Genomic DNA, 17,590 nt, shown 5'->3' with positions numbered 1-17,590 from the left:
AGAGTGGTGAGAGCTGGGAGTGAGTAGTGGGATAGTCCTGTAATCTCAGCACGTTGGGAGACTCAGACAGGAGGATCTCCAAAATTAAAGCCCAGCTTGGGCTATTTATTTATTTTAATTTTCTTTAATTAAGTTTATTGGTACATTTTATTTATTTATTTATTTATTTTTGTTTGTTTGTTTTTTTGGTACCGGGGATCGAACTTGGGTCCTTGTGCTCGAAGAAGCAGGTGGCAGAACCACTGAGCTAAATCCCCAGCCCTTATTGGTACATTTTAGGTATACATAATGATCACATTCATCATAGGGAATTTGTAGCTGTACATGGTGTATCTTTTTTTTTTTTTTGCTACCGGGGATCAAACTCGGGACCTTGTGCTTGCAAGGCAGGCGCTGGAACCACTGAGCTAAATCCCCAGCCCCGACATGGTATATCTTGATTCTTATTTTTTCCCATTCCCTTACTCTCTAGCCCTTCTTTACAAAAACTTTGTTTCTATTTTTTTCTTTTTTTCTCATTTTTTTCCTTTCCCTTTCTATTTAGATACAGGGTACAGGCTGGCCTCGAACTCTAGGCAATCCTCCTGCTTCAGCTTTCCAGAGTGTTGGGATTGTTGGTGTGGGTCCATGCCTAGCTCCATAGTAGACATTTATTTGTTTGTTCATTTTTTGGGGATACCGGGATCGAACTTACGACCTTGCACTTGCGAGTCAGGCGGCAGAACCACTGAGCTAAATCCCCGGCCATAATAGACATTTGTGTGTGTGTGTGTGTGTGTGTGTATGTATGTATGTTGTTTTTTATTTTATTTTATTTTTTGGTACCGGGGATAGAACTCGGGTCCTTGCACTTGTGCAGCAGGTGGTGAAACCACTGAGCTAAATCCCTGGCCCCTGTATGTATGTTTTTGAAACAAGGTCTTGGTGTTCAGACCAGCATTGAATTCACTATGTAGCCCAGGCAAGCTTTGAACTGGCATCTTCCTGCCCCAGCCTCCCAAGTGCTGTGATTATAGGCATGCACCACCACACCCAGCTCATAATAGGCTTTTTTTCTTTTGGTACCAGGAATTGAACTGGGTTTTGCCCTTGCCAGGCAGGTGGTGCCCTACTGAGCTACATCCCTGACCCCATAATAGGGTTTTCTTCTTTTTTGGTACTGGGGATCGAACTCAGGACCTTGCACTTACAAGGGAGGTGCCCCGTTCCACTGAGCTAAATTCCCGGCCCTTCCATAATAGGCTTTTAAAGATTGCTGGAAGGATAAAATCTGTTTTGGTGGATGAACAATTATATTTACATGTTAGATTAAATTAAAAATAATTACTGGTTATATGATATCCCCTCATATGCCAGCAAGAAACTGAAGCTAATCTTCCCTTGTGAATTATTAGGATATATTCCCCATGTCATTTCTAATTTCTCTTGATGCTGTAATTGGAGCTATTGGGGCTCCCTGGTGAAGTTGGTGATATGCCAGTAATAATAATAGACATTAATACCGTACTAGTAATTGTCATTGGGATTTTACATCAAAACATTTCCTTTTTCTAATTTTATTTTTTTTCAAAACATTTTCTTTTTAAACATTTTTATTGCACGGTGACTATTTATAGTTGTATATATCAAAGACATTTTTCTCTCTCTCTTTTTTTTTTTTTGCGGTACTGGGAATTAAACTCAAGGTCTTGCATGCCTGACCACTCAGCTAAACCTACGCACTGTTATTGAGTTTTAAAAATTTTAACTATCCTAGCTGGTGGCGCATATCTGTAATCCCAGAACTTGGAAGGCTGAGGCAGGAGGATCTCCAGGAGTTGGAGGCCAGCCTAGGCTGTGAAGTGAGTTTAATTAAGGTCAGCCTAAGCTACATAGCAAGACCCTGTTTCAATCCCCCCCCCCTTTTTTTTTCTTTTTGGTAGTACTGGTGATTGAACCCAAGGTCTTCACATTGAACTACATCCTCAGCCCCCTTCCCTTTTTTAATTTAAATTTTTTTGGTTTTTTGAGACAGGGACTTGGTACGTAATTCAGGCTGGCCTTGAACTCACTGTGTAGGCCAGTCTGGTCTCAAACTCGTGATTCTCCTCCTCCGTGCTGGGAATATAGATGTGCAGTACCATGCAGGCTTAGACTTTTTTTTTGGTACTGGGGATTGTTACTTTGGTACTTTGAGCTTGTCAGGCAGGTGTGGCACCACTGAGCTAAATCCCAGGCTCAACCTTTTTTATTTTGAGACAGTCTTGCTAAGTGACTTAAATTGCCTAGGCAGGGATAGAACTTGGGATCTTCATGCCTCAAACTCCTAGAATGCTGGGGTCATAGATATGTGTCACTACACTTGGCTGGAGTTAATTTTTATAGATAACCTGAGATGAGGGCCCAGGTTTATCATTTTGCTTATGGTTATCCATTTGTCTGAGCACTATTTGTTGAAAAGATTATTCTTATTTATTTATTTATTTATTTTTTAAGTTTGATGTCCATCAGTGCAATCTGCTTTATTTGACATAAGGCTATTTTTTGGTTTTTGAGATAAGGTCTTGCTATGTAGTTCAGACTGTCCTTGAACTCACTATGTAGCCCAGGCTGTCCTCGAATTTGGAGCAGTCTTCCCTCATCTTCCCAAGTACTGGTATTATAGGCATGCACTACCATGCCTGGCCTAAAAGTATGATTTTATCTGAATTTTTTGCCACCATGCCCAATGAAAAGACTATTCTTTTCCCAGTTAAATGGTAGAAATTTTGAGACAGTTCTCACTGTATAGTATGGCTGCCTTGAAATTGCAATGTAGCCAAGGTTGGCCTTCAAGTGGGGATCCTCCCCTTGGCTTCCTGCACCCTGGCATCACGCATGGGTACTACCTCACCCATCTCTACCTGAATGGTTTTGACCCCCTTGTTGAAAATATGTATGGATTTTAAAATTTTTGAGATAGAGTCTACCTGTATAGTCCAGGCTGGCCTTGAACTTGGTGATCCTTCTGCCTCAGCCTCCGAAGTGCTGAGTTAACAGACATGCACCACCATGCCTGGGTTATCTGTGGATTTATATCTGCACCCTCAGTTGTGTTCATCTATTGATCTAAATGTTTATTTTAAGCCAGTATCATAGCCTTCATTGCTGTAGCTTTGTAGCAGATTTTAAAATTGGGAAGTATGAGTCCACTAAGCTTTTTCATTTTGAAGGTTGTTTTGGGTATCTTTGCATTTTCAGATGAATTTTAGGATCTGGTTGTCAATTTCTGGAGAAAAGGCAACTAGGATTTTGTTTTCTTTCTTTCTTTTTTTTTTTTTTTTGGTATTGGGGATTGAACTGGGGACCTTGCTCTTACAAGGCAGGCACAGTGCCAATGAGCTAAATCCCCGGCACTAGGCAGTACCTTTCGAAGTTTGTTGAGTACTATATTTTATTATGAAAAAAGTTAGATTTTGTGTATTTTTTCGATTGGGCTGGTCATAGCATTTTTTTCTCCTTGTGGTGCTAGGCACCAAACCTAGGCCTCGTACGTGTGAGGCAAGTGCTCTGCCACTTAGCTATTCACCCAGGCCCTCAGGTTCAATCTATAAAATGTTCTGGAAATTAAATCATAGCACAGTGCATGGCACATGGTGGATATCGGCTGCTGTTGTCAAATTGAGAACCATATGCTAGACAGCTGGGCTGTCTGTACTAAGCACATAATAAGTATTATCTTATTCAACCCTCAGAACAACCCAACATGAGTTGCTAGGTATAGCCATTATTGTAGGTTTACATATTAGGAAATTGATACTACATAGAGCGATTAAGTGGTTGCCCAAGTGATGGTGCTGCTATTCCAGTGAAGGCCATCTGCCTTCAGCGCACCTGTCATCTGTCCTGCTGCTGCTACCGTTGTAAAAGAGTAAGAACAGTGTTTACTACAAAATGTATTTTTAGTGAATGGTTGTTGTAAATGGAAGATTAAAATGAGAATTTTTTTTTGTCTGCTTATAAATTTGGCATCATAACATAAATAGAAGTGGCCCTGAATGTGGCTTCTAGTGTCCATCAAAACCCAGTGTAAATTCTGTCTACTATGAAGATTTACTTTTGTTTGACTTCTGAGTTATAGCTAAGTTAATAACAACCACAATGTAAGTGTATCTACAAAGTAGTGAGATAGTTTTTCAGTTTATCATACCAGAAATGAATGTTCCCTTTAACAAGAAATAGTTAATCATGGGGAGCTAGACACTTTTTTATAACTTGAGGTAAAATTTAACTTAAACATTCATTCCCCCCTCCTTTTTTTGCGGTTCTAGGGGTTGAACCTAGGTTTCAAGTGCTCCACCACTGATTTACATGTCCAATATTGGCCCCCCCCCCCCCCATGGCATGTATATTTTTGGAGGGTCTCCCTGCAGAATCTAGGCTGGACTTAGACTTGCCGTATAGACCAGGCTAGTCTTGAATTTGTGATCCTCCTGCCTCAGCTTCCCTGGTACTTTGATTACAGGTGTGTGCCACCATTCTTGGCCTCTAGTACCTTATTTATTTATTTAAAATTTTTAAAAAACTATCTTTTTATTGGGCTGGGGATTTAGCTCAGTGGTTCTGATGCCTGCCTCTCAAACGCAAAGTCCTGAGTTCGATCCCTGGTACCAAAAAAAACCCACCTGTCTTTGTATTTATTTTACAGTACTGAGGCTTGAACTCAGGACCTTCACACTGAGCCAAATCTCCAGCCCCCTTACCCCCTTTTTTATTTTGAGATGGTTTCACTAAGCTCTTTCTGTCTCAGTTTCTTTTTTTTCTTGAGATAAGATTTGCTAAGTTGCCCAGCTACCTCAGCCTCTTGAGTAAAAGTGTGTGCCACTGTGTCTGGAAATATTTGTCATTTTAAAGTACACAATTCAGGGCCGGCGATTTAGCTCAGTGGTTTCGCCGCCTGCTTTGCAAGCACAAGGACCCAAGTTCGATCCCCAGTACCAAAAAAAAATAAAATAAATAAAGCACACAATTCAGAGCCATTTCTTTTATATATAAATTGTGCAACCATTACTATTATCTTATTCCAGAAGGTTTTCGTCACCTCTAAAAAGAAATCATTAGTGATAGTGCATTCTTATAATTCCAGAACTCTGGGAAGCTGAGGCAGAAGATTCCCAAGTTCTAGCCCAGCCTGGGCAACTTAGTGACTTAGAGAGGCCCTGTCTTGAAAAAACAAAATGCCTATCAGTAAATAGTTCTTTCCCCAAACTTTTTTTCTCTCTCTCTTTTTTATTTTACTGTGGATTGAACCCAGAATCTTTGCATTGAGCTACATCCCTAGCCCTTTTTAAATTTCTCTTTTTGGAGACAGTGTCTCACTATGTAATTCAGGCTGGGATTGAACTCACTATGTAGCCCAGGCTGTCCTCCAACTCACAGCAATCCTCCTGCCTGAGCCTCCCCTTTTTAAACTTTTTGAGGCAGAGTCTTACTAAGGTTCAGTTGCCTACACGGGGCTCAAAATTGTGATCTTCTCACCTCAGTCTCCCAGAGTAAGCTTACAGATATGTGCCACCACACCTGGCTCATTTTTAAAAGTTTTAGTTTGAGACAAAATCTCTAAATTGCCAAGGCTCAGTTTGAACTTGCAGTCCTCCTCCCTTAGCCTGTTAGAGTGCTAGTGTTGCATGTGTGTGCCATCACACTCTGCTGTAATTTGGATTTTGAATTAACTACCAGGCAACTTTGCTGGTTAATAGGAAGGATGTTTATTGGTCGGCTGTTTATTTAAATCATCATTTTGGTCAGCATTTCTTCTCTTACTGCTTTTCCTTGGTTTTTGGAAAAGAAGATGAAAAGTTCCATGCTGTCATATTATTTTTTATATGTCACAATTATTTTTGTGTTCTGTATTCCTTACTAAATTTACAACTTTAGGCTTTGGATTAGATTGTGTTTATTTTGTATTTTGGGGCCTAGCACAGTTCTTGGGGGAGAAATGAGGGAAGAGTCTGTGAGATAAAGTAATGCCTAAGTCATTTCTTTCTTTTTTTTTTTTTTTTCTTTTTTTGGTACCAGGGATTGAACTTGGGTCCTTGTGCTTGCGAGGCAGGTGGCGGAACCACTGAGCTAAATCCCCGGCCCTAAGTCATATCTTACATCTTGATTCTCCTCCACACAGGAAAGCAAGATTTGTATTTTAGAATTGTAAATTGAAAATAAGTAGGGATTGGCCCATGAACACATCATTTGGAGAAAGTTATATAATCAAAGCCACGTGGCACAAAATAGTTATCTTTCTTTTTTTTTTTGGTACTGGGGATCGAACTCGGGTCCTTATGCTTGCGCAGCAGGCAGTGAAACCACTGAGCTAAATCCCTGGCCCCAAAATAGTTATCTTTTAAGTCATGAAATTATAGCTTGTCTTTATTATTACTTTATTTGGATGAATGTGGCCAAAATGATAAAGGTTAATATTTTGTAATTAAAGTGGTGAGTTGTAAGATTTAGTAGCCTATTTAAGTTACAGAAAATCACCATTTTTTTTTAATAGCAAAACATTTATTGGTACATTTTAGGCATACATAATAACAGTCATCATAGGGCATTTGCACCTGTACATGGTACCTCCCACTTCTTTTTTCCCATTCCCCCCTCCCCTCAAGCCCCCTCCTCTCCCTATGTACAAAAGTTTTGTTTCCATTTTTTCCTTCTATTTTCACTTTTTTTTGTCCCTTCCTTTCTTTCTCCCTTCTCCTTTGTTCTCCTTCTCATTTGAACATTTTCCCATTTCCCAATATCTGGTAAGTCCTTATTTCCACTTTTGGTTTCTCACACCAGAGAAACAATGCGGTATTTAGGCATGCATGCCTGATTTATTTCACTTAAGAGTATGCTCTCAAGGTGCATCCATTTACCTGTAAATGTCTGAAGGTCATCCTTCCTTCTTTTTTTTTTTGCTACTGGGGATCAAATTCAGGACCTTGCGCTTGTGAGGTGGGCAGCGGAACCACTGAGCTAAATCCCTGGTCAGGTCATCCTTTATGGTAGAGTAGTACTCATTGTATAAAAAAGTCACATCTTTATCCATTCATCTGTTGATGGGCATTTGGGCTGTTGCCAAGGTTTAGCTGTTACAAATTGTGCTGCTATAAACATGGATGTGCATATATTGCTGTGGTGTGATCTTTTTAATTCTTTCAAGAAGATATCGAGGGGAATAGCTCGGGGAACCTCTAGTTTCAGGGTTTTTTTTTTTTGGTACCGGGGATCGAACTCAGGTCGTTGCACTTGGGCAGCAGGCAGCGGAACCACTGAGCTAAGTCCCCAGCCCCTAGTTTCAGTTTTTTGAGGAATCTTCACACTGATTTCCACAGTGGTTGCACCAGTCTACACTCCCACCAACAATGGGGAAGGGTTCCTTTTCCCCACAGCCCCTCCAGCATTTGTTATTGGTTGATTTTTTGTGTGTGTGTGTGGTACAGGTTATTAAACTCAGGACCTTGTGCTTGAGAGGCAGGCACTGTGCCAAGGAGCTAATTCCCTGGCCCTGCTTGATTTCTTTTTTTTTTTTCTGGTTGATTTCTTTTTTTTTTTTTTTCTGGTTGATTTCTTTTTTTTTTTTTTTCTGGTTGATTTCTTGATAGTCATTCTTTCTGGAGAGAGATGGAATCTCTTGAGGTTTTTTTAATTTTAATTTTTTTAATTTTTGGTACCAGGGATCAAACTTGGGTCCTTTTGCCTGTGGAACCATTGAGCTAAATCCCTGGACCCCTTGAGTTGTTTTAATTTTCATTTCTTGAATGACCAGTGGTATTAAACATTTTTTCATATATTTATTTGCCATTTCTACTTCTTCGTCTGAGAAGTGTCTGTTCATTTCAGATGCCCATTTTTGCATTGGGTCTTTAAATTTGGGAGGTCTGATTTTTGTAAGTTCTTTATTTATTCTAGATAATAGTCCTTTGTCTGAGGAATAGCTGGCAAAGACTTTTTCCCACACTGTGGGTTGTCTCTTCACTCTGTTCGTGTTTTCTCTTGCTGTGCAAAAACTTTTTTTTTTTTTTTTTTTGGTACCAGGTATTGAACCCGGGTCCTTGCGCTTGGGCAGCAGGCGGCGAAACCACTGAGCTAAATCCCTGGCCCAATGTGCAAAAGCTTTTTAATAAGATGAGATCCCAGTTGTTGATTCTTTGTGATAGCTCCTGTGCAGTTGGGGTTTTGTTCATAAAGTCTTTGGCTACATCATTGTCTTTGAGAGTTCTGCCTGTTCTTTCAGCAGATTTAGTGTTTCTCTGTCTCCCTCCCTCCCTAGTGTTTTTCATTTCTCTTGCTTTGGTACCAGGGATCGAACTCGGGACCTTGTGCTTGTGAGGCAGGCGCCAGAACCACTGGGCTAAATCCCCGGCCCGCTTCTCTTATGTAGATCTTTGATTCATTTCAAGTTTAGGTTAGAGCCTGGTGAAAGATACGGGTTTAGTTTCAATCTTTGGTATGCGGAAAGCCAGTTTTTCTAGCACCATTTATTAAAGAGGCTTTCTTCCTGTGAAGGTGTTTGGCTGTTTTGTGAAAGATAAGGTGGCTGAGTATGTCTGGAGTTGTTTCTGAATCTTCTAATCTGTTCCATTGATCCTCAGGTCTGTTTTTTTCCCCAATACCATGCTGAGTAGCTTTGTAGTATAATTTCAGGTCAAGAATTGAGATATTCGCTGCCTTGCCTTTATTGCCTAGAATTGCCTTTGCTATTCTAGGTCTTTCTGGTTTCAAATGAATTTTACAATTGCCTTTTGAAACAGGTCTCACTAAGTTGCTGAGTTGCCTAGGCTGAGTTTGAATTTGTGATCCCCTTGGATTAGTCTCCCAGAGTGCTGGGATTATAGGCCTGTGCCACTTTGGTGGCCTAAAATTAGCTTTTGTCATAACTTTTCCTTTATATGTTCTTTTTTTTTTTTTTTGGTACTGGGAATCGAACTCAGGACCTTGCACTTGTGAGGCAGGTGCAGTGCCACTGAGCTAAATCCCCGGCCCACAACTTTTCCTTTAAAAAAATTTTTTTTGGGGCCGGGGATTTAGCTCAGTGGTTTCGCTGCCTGCTGTACAAGCGCAGGGACCCGAGTTCAATCCCCGGTACCAAAAAAAAAAAATTTTTTTTTCTGTGGTTTTGGGGATGGAGCCCAGGGCTTTGTGCATGCTAGGTAAGTTCTCTTTCACTGAGCTACATTCTTGTTTCTTGTCATTTCTTTGTTTTGTTTTTGTTTTTGTTTTTTGAGGTAGGGTTTCCTTTATGTAGCTCAAAGTGGTCTCAAACTGAGTGTGATCCTCCTGTTTCAGCCTTCTAAATGCTGGGATTACAGGTGTGTACTGCCATGCCCAGCTCATTTCTTTTTACTATGCTTAAAGTCTAGCAAAAGACTCATTCCATTAAGATATACTTTGTGTTGGAAGAGATTGTAACAACTTTATTTTGTATATTTCAAAATAGTCTTTAGTGGTGAACTCACAACTTTTTAATTGCAGGTCTTAGTCCAGCACCCAGGTCTAAATTTTGGGAGAGCATCGTGGTAGATAACCAGACTTTAGAGATCAGCCAGAATTGAAGTCATCAATTAATAGTGTCCCACTGCAAATTTTGTTTTGGAATTTTTCAGTCATTAATGGAAGTAATACCTAACTAATAGAATCTCTTTCTTTTTCCTCCCTTTCCCTTCTTTTCCTTCCTGTACTGAGGATTGTACCAGGCCTTTTGCACTGAGCTGCATCCCTGGTTGTTTTTTTTTTTTTTTTTTTGGTACTGGGGATTGAACTCAGGTCCTTGTGCTTGTGGGGCAGGTGGTGGCACCACTGAGCTAAATCCCTGCCCGGCCCCTTTAGTTGTTTTTTTTGACAGGGTCTTGCTAAATTGCTCAGATTGGGCTTGAATTTAATGACCTTCCTGTCTCAGCCTCCTAGAGTGCTCAGGTTACATATGCCTTGCCTCCAGGATTTTTCTTTATAAAAATCAGATATTTCAGATGCTGTCTGGCAAACATCAACTTTTCAAATAGATGCATGTCACTAATAAATCAGTTTAGCAGACTTATTTGTCTTAGATTTAAGAGTTCTTATTGCTTCTTTCCATTTATTAGGTTGGTATTTGAGCCATTCATTAGGGTAATATCTTTTCACCAGGAACTTGGATACAGAATTTTCATAAATCTAAAAGGTTTAGCTTTGAGAATCTTAAGAAATACGGGTAAACCATAGAGCACACTGTTTCCCCCCACACACACTGTTTCTTTTCTATTTTTGCGAAACCTGGGATCTAACTTGGGACCTTGTGCTTCCCAGGCAGGTGCTGGAGCCACTGAGCTGAACCTCCAGCCCCCACACTCTGTTTTGTAATGGTTTGTACCAGGAGCCTCTTAGCATCTGCTATACTTTTTCATTTTTCTCAAGTGTTCTTCATATCTCTTTCATTTCAGTCTTTTTTTTTTGGTACCGGCGATCGAATTCAGGTCCTTGCACTTGCACAGCAGGCGGCGAAACCACTGAGCTAAATCCCCGGCCCCTCATCTCAGTCTTTTATGGGAGGAATCTAGTTAAATTTCTGAAATATTCCTAGATTACTCATAACTGGAGGACAAAGTGCCCACTGGCTGTAGCTTTAAATGTGTGTGAGACCTTAGGAAATGCTTTGTGGGTTTGTGAATACAAGCTCTCCTTTTGTGTACTCTATGCTGTTTTACCATCCACATAAACTTAAAATAGTCTTATATTTTAAGGATTAAACAAAGAAGAAAAACCACATTTGCAATATTTTATTATTATTGTTGTTACTGTTATTGTTATTTTTTTGAGACAGGGTCTCACTGTGTAGTTCAGGCTGGACTTTGAACTCAAGGCTATTCTGCTTCTGCCCTCCTGAATGCTGCTGAGGTTACTGGTGTGTGCCACTACACTAGGCTGTATTGACTGATTGATTGATTGGTACCTGGGATGGAACTTGGGACCTTGTGCTTTTGAGGCAGGCAGTGGCACCACTGAGCTAAATCCCCAGCCCTTGGCTGTTTTATTTTTGAGACAGGTCCTTGTTAATTTTCCCAGGCTATTCTCAAATTTCTAGGCTCAAGTGATCCTTCTGAGGAGGTGGGGAACTACAGGTGTACCTGTGCACCCAGGTCATCATTAAGTTTTTTCTTGCTCATTCATTCATTTACTTAGTCAACAAATATTGAGTATCTACAAAGTGCCATGTGTTGTTGTAAGTGCAGGGAATAAAGCGATGAGCACAACAGACATGGTTCCTGCCTTCAAGGATCTTACAGTAAACTGAGATAAACATTAAACTAGTAATTTTTCAAGTTCATACACAATTGGGTATCACTTAACATGAGGCACCCTGGGAAATGCGACTAGGCAAATTTTATTACTGTGTAAACATGAGAATAGCATACTTAAACTAAGGTGGTTGTCACTAGGTGACAAGAGTTTAATGGGACCTCCAGTGTGTATATGTGGTCCTGAAACCACTTTATGGCACATGATTGTAATTGCAGTTAAACTGAGAAAACTAAGCCTGGTACAGTGATGAATGCCTATAGTCCCAGCATTTGGGAGGCTGAGGCAGGAAGATCATAAATTTGAGTCGTGCCTGGGCAATTTAGACCTTGTCTCAAAATAAAAAACGACTGAGGGTATGTGTTAGTGTAGAGTGCCCTTGAATTCAGTCCAGTGCCTCAAAAATAAAATGAAAATAACCCAAAAAATAAATTGAGGACAAGGCATAGAGCTGTAGTGAATTTTGAAATGTGTAGCCTGAGGAGACCTGATCTAGTCTGATGGTTAGAGAGGCTACCCCCAAAAACTGACTTGGTGGTTTGCATCCAAAGTTGAGTAAGAGTTAACTCAAGGGTTGGTCTGGGGATTTAGCTCAGTGGTTTCGCCGCCTGCTGCATAGGTGCAAGGACCCGAGTTCAATCCAGTACCCCCCCCAAAAAGAGTTAACTTTATAAAGGGCCGGAAAAATGTCACTGATAGTGGGAGAGAGGTACTAAAAGGGCATCTTAGGCAGTGCTAACTGGAGCTTGTATAGTTTTGTTAACTTTTTAAAAAAATTTTTTTGGTACCAGGGATTGAACTCCGGACCTTGTGCTTGCAAGGCAGGCACCGGAACCACTGAGCTAAATCCCCGGCCCATTTTGTTAACTTTAAAAGGTTCTAAGTTTATATTGTTGAAGTATGGCATCCTGAGGGTTTGGTCCTCCCCTCCCTTTTCTGTATTAGACATTATCTTGCTGTGTAGTCCAGGCTGGCCTTGAACTTCAGTGATCTTTCTGCCTCAGATTCTCAAGTGCTGGATTAACAAGCATATTCTACCATGCCTGGTTCTCTTTTGTTTTTAATTTAGTATTAGATTGTGTGTTTATATTCAGATGGGTGAGAAGAACTTCAACCAATGGTCAGATTTTCCTCTGATCTGATTTGACTTTCTCAAGATGGTCCTTTATCCTTTTTTCCCCCTTGTACTCAAGACTTTGGGACTGAGCTACATCCCAAGCCCCTCTTTTCTTTCTTTTTTTTGGGAGGCAGTGGTCAGGGACTTGCTAAATTGCCCAGGCTGCCCTCCAACGTCCTCCTCCCTCAGCCTCCCAAGTAGCTGTGATTGTAGGTAGGAGTTGGCCACTAGGCTTGGTTTCAAGATGTCTTTAAAACAAATATTTTATTACAATTTTAGATTCATTTTTATTTATGTTTTGCTTTTCTATTAATGCAAAATTGCATTAAGCTTATAACACATGCTTTAAAGGGATTTTTTTGACTATTATAAAAGTTTAACAAATGTGACATGAAAATGTAGCCAAGTGTGGTGGTGCACCCCTGTCCCAGCATTCGAAGGCTTGAGGCAGGAGGATCGCCATGAGTTTGAGGTCAGCCTGCGCTACATAGCAAAACCCTATCTCGAAAATAAAAAGCCAAGCCAAAACAACAAGAATGTATGTATATCACCCAATTTTCAGTCCATGTCAAACTAGGGTTTTGGAGAGGGGCATGGATTTCTGTGTTGAGCAGTCATTTAAACACGTTACAAGGCTTCCAACTTGATCATACTGTTCCTTGTAGTTCTACTATCCCAGTATTGTTCTGTGGGCCACTAGTTGCCATCTTCACATATTCATCACAAGATTCGTAAAGGGAGATTAATCCCTACACTATTCCTTGGATATATCTGCCACTATTTAATTTCAGTGATAACTTCTTTTCCATAATTTTTTTTTCAACTTCTTTTCCATAATTTTTTTTTCAGCTTGGGAAGATCTTTGCTCATGTTGTCTACTCCTCAGACTTAGAGCTCCTTTAAAAGGGTTTATTTTTTTAAAGTCTAAATCATCTCATAGAAAAGGGCTTCAGTTGTAAGTAGCACATGTAGAGGAACTTGCTCTTCTTGTGGAATGTACTTCACAAGATTTTGGAAGCCTACTTTTTGGGCAGCTGGTGATTGTTGATCCCAGCATCCTTCCTCATTGTGAAAAAAAAAGTAGATTAAAAAAATAATACCCCATACCCCTCCTGGGTGGCAGTGTTACTTTATTACTTTGCAATTCCTGGCTTCAAACTGTTCTGCCTCAGCCTGCTGAGTAGTTAGGACTAGAGGTGCATGTCTCCATGCCCAGATACTCAAAAATTTTTTTAATGTACTAGGAATTTAACCAGGGGCTTGCTAGGCAAGTGCTTAACTTTGCTACATTCCTAGCTCTTTTTAAAATTTTGAGATGAGGTCTCACTAAGTCGTCCAGGCTGGCCTTAAACTTGGGATCCTGTTTCCTTAGTCTCTTGAGTGGCTGGGATTATAGGCTGCAAATTTTTTTTTTTTTTGGTACTGGGGATTGAACCCGGGACCTTGTGCTTGCAAGGCAGATGCCGGGACCACTGAGCTAAATCCCTGGCCCTTGGTTTTTGTTTTTAAACAATAGCACCACTTCTGTATCTTGTTCTTTCCTGTCTATTCTGTTTGGTGGCTCATACTATATTAGATTATGCTATATTTGTATATAAAGAATTGCCTTTCTTTTTGGTTCTGGGGATTGAATTTGGGACCTTGTGCTTATGAGGCATGCGGTGGCACCACTGAGCTAAATCCCTGGCTTGCCTTTTTTTTTTTTCTTTTAAGACGTGGGCTCACTATGTTTTATTTATTTATTTTTCTTGGTACCAGGCTTTGAACCAAGGGCCTAACAGTGAATTTGGTACACAGAACCCTTTGAATCCAGGGCTCACCCTTTTTCATTTTTTAATTTTTTTGGTTTTTTGAGAGAAGGTCTTGCTATGTAGTTCCAGCTGGCCTTGAGCTTACTATGTAGCCTGCCTCAGCCTCCTCGGTGCTGGGATTACAGGCATGTGCCACCAGGCCCAGCTTCACCCTTGTTTTGAGATAGTCTTGCTAAATTGCTCAGGCTTGCTTTGAGCTTGCCATCTTCCCACCTCAACCTCCCCAGGAACTGCAGTTACAGGTGTGAATCATCATGCCCAGTTTTTCATGGTGATTTTTCACAATTCGTTCAGAAAACATTAACTTTTCATGGAATCATAATGTCATACTTAGAATTTTATTATCAAATCCTTTGATTTCTGTGTCGCCACTCTTGAAGTTCTTTACCAATTCAGTGTTATGAATATTTTTCTCTATCCTTAAGATTTTTTAACATTGAAAATGTTTAATACATACAGGATTTTTTTTTTTTCCTGGGTACTGGGATTGAATCCAGGTCCTGCTACATGCCAGGCAAGAACTCTACCACTGAGCTGTATCTCAGTTCTTTCTGCGTTTGTTTTGAGACAGGGTCTCTCTAGATCCCTCAGACTGGGCTGGAATTTGTGATCCTTTTGCCTCAGCCCCCAAGTAACTGGGATTAGGGGCATGTGCTGCCTCACTCAGCCATATAGGAATTTTCCTTGCTGTATTTTTCTCCCAAATGGCTAATTAGCTCTTCAAGCATCTTTTTTTTTTTTTCTGGTACCAGGGATCGAACTCTGGACCTTGTACTTGTGAGACAGGCAATGAAACCACTGAGCTAAATCCTGGCCCTGTTCAAGCATCATTTATTGGGTTCCCTTACTGCTTTAAATGTCCCCTTTTCATACTAAACTTCTCCATGTGCTAGTGATTTACTCCTAGATTTTACATCAGTACTTGGAGAATGCTGTCTTGTTATTAATTCCTCCCCACACTTCATTGAAACTGATGGTGTGTCTGTGAATCCATCACAGTCAGGTACCCTCACTTTTGTTGTTGAGACAAGTACCGTCACTTTGTTGTTGCTATGTATTCCAGTCTGACCTCAAACTCATAGTGATCCTCCTGGCTTTGCCTCCCAGTGCTGAGATTACCCCGGCTCACTATGTAGCCCAGGCAGGCTTCAGATTTGCTATGTAGCCCAGGCCAGGCTAGTCTCTAACTCCAGATCTTCCTGAGTGCTGGGATGACAGGTGTGTGCTACCACACCTGGCTTGCCTTGTTCATTTTTTTTGTTTGTTTTTGTGGGGTTTTTTGTGGGTATCAAACTCAGGACCTTGTGCCTGTGGTACCACTGAGCTAAATCCCTGGCTCACATTCATTTTTTTTTTTTTTTTGGTACCAGGGATTGAACTCGGGTCCTTGCGTTTGCAAAGCAGGCAGTGGGACCACTAAGCTAAATCTCCGGCGCCCTCACATTCATTTTTATAGCAGCAGAATAGATCATAGTATGTACGTGCCATAATTTTTAAGTAGTCATTAGTGATGGATGTTTAGTTGGCTTTTAGTCTTTACTCTTGCACCTAGTACTCCAGTGATGAACCTTGTATATATCTTGTTCTGTAGTTGAGTGTATATGTATCTACAGGATAAAATATTAATTTAGCAGATAACTTATTGAGCACTTGAACTGTAAGTTTGTGGATGATGTTTGGTGTGGGGTTTTTTGTACCTACTAGGTGCTAGAGTTTACAGAGTAAGACAAAAACGAATCAGATGTTTTCCCTGTTCTTGACTATTCGAGTCTGATATTAATATCAATGTAATGTGTCAGACATGCAATGGGAAGTGTAAAGTAATGAGTAGAGTTTAGGGAAACCAATAGAGTTCTTAGAGCTGAGATGGTTTTTTATGAATGAATGATTGAATGAATGAGTGGGGATCAAACCTAGGGCTTTGAGTATGCTAGGCAAGTGCCATTGAGCTGCATGCCCTGCTCTTGAGCTGACTCTTGCATCCTAAGTAACTATTAGCCAGACGAAGGAAGAAGGAAGGCATAGCATAAATGGAAAAGAAGGATTCAGGGGCATATAGATATGGTAGCATGAGAATTATGTGTAACTGCAAAGTATAAATTGTGAGATGCAGTTTGGTGGTAACAGGCTCTATACTTGGATAGATAAGTAGGGGTCAGATCAGCAAGGGCCTGATTTATCATCTTAGGAACTTGGACATTGCACTCATTCACTAACTCATTGATTTATTTTATTTTATTTTATTTATTTTATGTTATTTTATGTTATTTTATTTTATTTTGAGGGAGGGTCTCATTATGTAGTCCAGGCTGACTTGAACTAATTGTGTGTTCTAGGGTGGCCTTGAACTAACTGTAGTCCAGGCTGGCCTTGAACTCTCGGCAAACTTCCTGCCTCAGCCTCCCAAGTGCTGGAATTATAGGCATTGCCACCAGGCCCACGCATTTATTTATTTATTTATTTATTTATTTATTTATTTATTTTCTCTGTATCGTTCCAATTTTAGTATATGTGCTGCTGAAGCGAGCACCCCACTCATTTATTTATTGTGGCATTGTGTATTGAGATTAGGATCTTCACACTGGACTGCATTCACTTGACCCCTTAGTTTGAATTTGAGACAGGATCCTGCTAAGTGCTCAGGTGGGAGTCGAAATTGCATACCTCCTGCATCAGCCTCCTACACACCTGGGATTACAGGCATGTGTCACTGTGCCTAGGTCTTTTTTTTGTTTTGTTTTGTTTTTGGTACTTGGGATCGAACTCAGGGACCTTACGCTTGCGAGGCAGGTGGCAGAACCACTGAGCTAAATCCCGGCCCTCATTTATTTATTTTTTTTTATAGCTTCAAATGAAATGTTTTGTTTTGTTTTGTGTTGAGACAGGGTCTCACTATGTAGTTCAGTCTGGCCTTGAACTCACTATGTAGCCCAGGTTGGCTTCAAACTCATGGCCGTCCTCCTACCTCAGCCTCTGTAGTGCTGGGATTACAGGTGTGTGGCACCATGCTGTACTTGTCTTTATTGTGATCTAGTGGAAAGAACACAGTCATTAATTGAATTAACAGCTCTTGTTTGTTATCAGCGTTAGTTGAACTGACCACTTGGTTTGGTATTTGGCTAGATCATTTTCCATTTAGGAGCTTTGCATCCTGTGCCTGTACTTGCCTTATTGTCTGTGAGTGTTTCTGGCATTTAGGTACCTAACACATGTTTATTTTTTTCACCTTGAGAATTAAACAATATTGAAATATACAGAATCTGCCCCCAAAAATGTATGCATCAAGAAAAGAAAATCTTAGGGGCTGGGGATTTAGCTCAGTGGTTTTGCTGCCTGCTGCGCAAGTGCAAGGACCTGTGTTTGATCCTCGTTACCAAAAAAAAAAAAA

The 17,590-nt window shown here is 40.4% G+C and overlaps 1 protein-coding gene and 1 non-coding gene across 20 annotated transcripts in view; both read left to right on the top strand.

Moving 5' to 3' along the window:
• Positions 1-17,590, top strand: part of Nsd1 (nuclear receptor binding SET domain protein 1) — a 138,027-nt gene that overhangs the window by 12,939 nt on the left and 107,498 nt on the right. The window lies entirely within an intron of this gene.
• On the top strand, positions 13,331-13,452 carry LOC147822936 (U11 spliceosomal RNA). The gene has a single exon (XR_015444900.1). It is a non-coding gene; the product is annotated as a U11 spliceosomal RNA (small nuclear RNA).

This window comes from Heterocephalus glaber, unplaced genomic scaffold (assembly GCF_053883595.1).
Source record: "Heterocephalus glaber isolate CG9 unplaced genomic scaffold, H.glaber_assembly_v1.0 deba00001606, whole genome shotgun sequence".
Taxonomy (NCBI): Eukaryota; Metazoa; Chordata; class Mammalia; order Rodentia; family Bathyergidae; genus Heterocephalus; species Heterocephalus glaber.
This window is presented reverse-complemented; position numbering and strand designations above follow the sequence as displayed.